The sequence below is a fragment of the Haliotis rufescens genome, unplaced genomic scaffold, assembly GCF_023055435.1.
Source record: "Haliotis rufescens isolate VD_foot unplaced genomic scaffold, xgHalRufe1.0.p SCAF_55, whole genome shotgun sequence".
Classification (NCBI taxonomy): Eukaryota; Metazoa; Mollusca; class Gastropoda; order Lepetellida; family Haliotidae; genus Haliotis; species Haliotis rufescens.
Window position 1 is genome coordinate 850,374 of NW_025964279.1, and position 5,379 is coordinate 855,752.

Sequence of the window (5,379 nt, forward strand, 5' to 3'; positions counted from 1 at the left end):
TAGTAGTCCCTTTGAGTTCGTTATAACCGTAGTTTACTGTACATGGGATCTAGTTTACCCTCAATTCACGCAGGGAGACAATATGGAGATTGGGTGGACATAGTGACAGCAAGTGGCACAAGGTCGATGATATGTGTATTTCGCCTCTGACTTTGTAAGCAGGCTTGATGTATACAGTTGTAGCTGTTTATGCTCACTGAGGCAATAACCCATTCCCCATAGTTATTACTTGCCCGTGAAGAGATCACCCGTTTAATAAACATACAGCTGTATTACACATTGTGTAATAACAAAACGAGTGCTTATGTACTCTCGGAACACGTTTCACGAACAAATATTGAAAGCTCTCAACCTCTCTTGGCTTATTCAACGACATTGCGTGTGGAGTTGATAGATTACTGAGAGGAGCTTATGCACACTCGATGACCCCAGCAATCTTGTTGCTAGGCTGACGTCACATGGCATTGTTTCGCCGATGGATCTTGCAACAAAATTCCACAAATTACGTCATCGGGTATTGTGACGTTATTGTGAACTTTGAGGTGCAAGGCCCGTTCCACAAGGCGATCGTATTGTAGCGCAACGACAGTCGTTAGTCTAAGTTAAAGTATGTGAGTTGCGATAGTCTTAGCCCTACCATAATTTTCAGAATTCTGAAGGTGGACCGTTTTATGGTATTAAATTCATACGTTTTCAACTTTTGACGTGTTTGAAGTATTATTCTGTTAAACTCAATTGGACTATGCCGTGGATCGTGTAGGTGTCAGCCTATTCATACTCAACAGTATAATTCAAAAAACGTTATAAATAGCAAGTAATAAATAAAATACTAAACTCGCTCCCGTGTAAAACCAATTTTAAGAAACTCGTGAATAGTCGAGGGGTATCTGACTCGCTTTCGCTCGTCACATACCACAACTATTCACTCGTTTCATAAAATTGGTATTACACGGGAGCTCGTTTAGTATTCTATATTACTACCCACTCTCACCCCAACACCTTTGCGTGTTACCATTTCGTTTCTATTTTATGTCTCGTCCAGGTGGGTATCAGGGAAAGGGAATTGGCTATTTGACCATGTTTTAAACGAGATCAGGTCATCGATATTCATGAAGCTTAAGTTAAACTTCTTGGCCAGATTCCCTTGTTTGATTTTGACAATCCGACCGGAAAAACTGACTCGTGTGCGAAAGAAACAGATCAGCACAATTGGGCACAACAGTCATCACTGAGCACACTTGGTGCTCACGGGGATGCCAACGTCTTGCCTGAACGTCTTATCACCACAGAGATGCTATCTATGAGAAAGTCCAGCATTTCAGATAGTGATTTCTCAATTCTTTCATTTCTGACAAATTATCCCGAACCCTTGAATATAGAAATGTAACAACACCTGTGCAACTACGTTTTGTTACTAAAACAACGTAACAAAAGCCCCATGGATCAAGGGGTAAAGTTTTACGATGTTTAAATATGAAATGTTTTGGCATACTAGTAATTGAACATTGTTCTTTTCTGAGATTGCAAAAAATCAAGCAAATCATTTAAGAGTTTGAGAGTCAACATGGTATTAATTCACTTTTTTTCAAATATTTTCTGAGAATATAAAGTAATTGCTTCCTTGCATATATAAGTCAGCCAGACCATATTTATTTCAGTAATGTAGGGCGCAGGCCCATAATACATATCAATAGGTTTATTGGCATTCACGAGCATGCTGCTGTTTTAGTTGTTGGAACAATATGTTCCAGAAGTTCCGCAATAATGTTTACATTAAAACGCTATTAAAGTAATAATTCTGAAGATCAATACAAAAATAGTTTCAAAATGAATGGTGAATGTTTGTACAATACGCATGAAGCACCCAAGCACAGTAACATATTTGTATTTACACAAGCCATTTATTTTATTCAAATAAATGTTCCCAGTGAGCGATTTTATTTAATCATGAGAGGGAAAAGCAAAATAAATGTACACTTTCTGTACACCAAAAGTTGGTACAATGTTGTTGAATTCACCAGAAATGTTCGTAGTAATACAATAATAAATTAATAACATGAGAGATCAATACAAAGATAATTTCAAAAGGGATGATGAATTTCTTACTTTCAACACATTTATGTTTTCACAAGCCTTTAATCCAATAAACCCTACCAGTGAACGGTTTGGTGTAATATGACCTCATGGAAAAAAATCGCACTTGCCGTAGATATTCATGGAATTGACAGATCAGTTTGTACACTACTGTATTCTAGCAGTTTTGTATAATACTTTCCAGAAGATAAGGAGTGAGTGAGTATGGTTTTACGCCGCTTTTAGCAATATTCCAGCAATATCACGGCGGGGGACACCAGAAATGGGCTTCACACATTGTACCCATGTCGGGAATCGAACCTGGGTCTTCGGCGTGTCGGGCAAACGCTTTAACCACTAGGCTACCCGACCGCCCCCAGAAGATAAGGAAGATGACCTACCTTTGAGACAGGGATGGGTGGTACATTTTCAGGACACATACATATATTTCTCTTTTTACGGAATTTTGAAGTTTTGTAAACCAGTATAAAAGAGGAATGGTCATGTCTTCTGGTTTAAGAGTCAAACCAAGAGATGAAAGTAAAGATGCGTGGTTTTCTGCCTCAGTTATGGCACTTGTACTAACTTCTTATACCATGGTGGTCTAATGGTAGAGCGTCCGCCCGGAGAGCGGAAGGTCCGGGGTTCGATCCTCGGCCGCGTCATACCAAAAGACGTTAAAAGATGGAACTTGTTGTTACCCTGTCTGGCGCTCGGCATTAAGGGGCTAAAACAAGGACTGGTCGGCTCGGAGTCAGTATACTGTGTCTGAGTGGGGTATTCATGTTAAACTGCGGCATGGTATCTCAGTGAGCTAGCACTATAAATCGGCATCAGTCCGGACTAGTACAATCAGCCACACAAACATAACACGTACATGCACGACGCTATATAAGTGCAATAATCTTGGACGCGACGTTAAACCCATTTTCACCTCACCTCTTATACCATGCCTTTCATTCTTAGGCGCCTTTAAGAGTTCTCGCCAAGGCATGCGATAAGGACTTTTTGGCCGCAGATCCGTAATGACTCTCATTAAACCCGTATGGGCTCGGCAAATTCGTAATGACTCTCTTAAACCCGTATAGGTTCGGCAAATTCGTAATGACTCTCTTTAAACCTGTATTGGCTCGGCAAATTCGTAATGACTCTCATTAAACCCGTATGGGCTCGGCAAATTCGTAATGACTCTCTTTGAACCCGTATGGGTTCGGCAAATTCGTAATGACTCTCTTTAAACCTGTATTGGCTCGGCAAAATTGTAATGACTCTCTTTAAATCCGTATTGGCTCGGCAAATTCGTAATGACTCTCTTTGAACCCGTATTGGCTCGGCAAATTCGTAATGACTCTCTTTAAATCCGTATTGGCTCGGCAAATTCGTAATGACTCTCTTTGAACCCGTGTTGGCTCGGCAAATTTGTAATGCCTCTCTTTAAATCCGTATGGGCTCGGCAAATTCGTAATGACTCTCTTTGAACCCGTATTGGCTCGGCAAATTCGTAATGACTCCCTTTAAACCCGTATGGGCTCGGCAAATTCGTAATGACTCTCTTTAAATCCGTATTGTCTTGGCAAGTTCGTAATGACTCTTTAAACCTGTATGGGCTCGGCAAATTCGTAACGACTCTCTTTAAATCCGTATTGGCCCGGCAAATCCGTAAATATACTCTCTTTAAACCCTTATCGTATTGATTCTCTTTTAACCCGTATTGGCCCGGTAAATCCGTATTGATCTTATTTAAATCTGTATTGGCCCAGCAAATCCACAATGACTCTTTAAACCCGTATTGGCCTTGTAACTCCGTAATAACTCTCTTTAAACCCTTATCGTATTGACTCTCTTTAAACCCGTATTGGTCTGGCAACTCCGTAATGACTCTCTTTAAACCCTTATCGCTTTGACTCTCTTTAAACCCGTATTGGTCTGGCAACTCCGTAATAACTCTCTTAAAACCCTTATCGTATTGACTCTCTTTAAACCCGTATTGGTCTGGCAACTCCGTAATAACTCTCTTTAAACCCTTATCGCTTTGACTCTCTTTAAACCCGTATTGGTCTGGCAACTCCGTAATGACTCTCTTTAAACCCTGATGGTATTAATTCTCTTTAAACCCGTATTGGTCTGGGAACTCCGTAATGGCTCTCTTTAAACCCTCATTGTATTGACTCTCTCTCTCTCTCTCAGTGGTGGGGCGGTCGGGTAGCCTAGTGGTTAAAGCGTTCGCTCGTCAAGCCGAAGACCCAGGTTCGATTCCTGACATGGGTACAATTTGTGAAGCCCATTCCTGGTGTCCCCCGCTGTGATATTGCTGGAATATTGCTAAAAGCGGCGTAAAACCATACTCACTCACTCACTCACTCTCTCAGTAGTAAGGGTGTGTGTGTTGGGGATGCTGTGTGTGGGGCAGGCCCAAAGTCGGACAAATTCTCAGAGTCAAGTGTAACAGTGTGGGTTGGCCCTTAGCTCCTCACACGGTCAGATAACGGCCAGAAGGTCTCAGCTGATAGGTGTTACAGTGTGGAACAGGTCCTTGGCCTCAGAAATTGTCAATAGATAATTGATTCAGTTTGGAGCACACCCATAGGTCCAGAACGCTCAGTAGGCAAGCGTTACAGCGTAGAACAGACCCTTGGCCCTAGAAACTCTCAGTAGACAAATGTGACAGTGTGGGGGAGCAGGCTCTTAGCCCCAAAGACCCTGTAACTGAACGTGAGGTGAAATGGGCTCTGACGTCGCGTTCAAGATTATTAAACTTCCTTAGCAATGTGCATGAACGTGTGTGTTTTCTTATAGTTATACCATCAATTCACTATCCAAATAAGGGGCGGTCGGGTAGCCTAGTGGTTAAAGCGTTCGCTCGTCATGCCGAAGACCCGGGTTCGATTCCCGACATGGGTATAATGTGTGAAGCCCATTTCTGGTGTCCCGCGCCGTGATATGGCTGGAATATTGCTGAAAGTGGCGTAAAACCATACTCACTCACTCACTATCCACACAAAGCAATCAGTATTCGCCTTTTTTATTTAAAACAAACGAGTTGCGTCCCTTACCTGCAAGGATCTGCTGGTCACAAGTTCGAATCCCAGATCCACCCTTGGTCACCATTTCCCAGTGTTCGTATTTGTCGCAAAATGCTTTGACTTGTAAACATATTCAGCTCCACGGATAGGCCATGAATAATCATCAGTCAAAACAAAGCAATAATGTATTCGTTTATACAAATATTTGTAAGTACAACAATAACCATATATTAAACGGTCGTGATAATAACAAATGTCATTGAATATTTGTAATGCGCTGTAG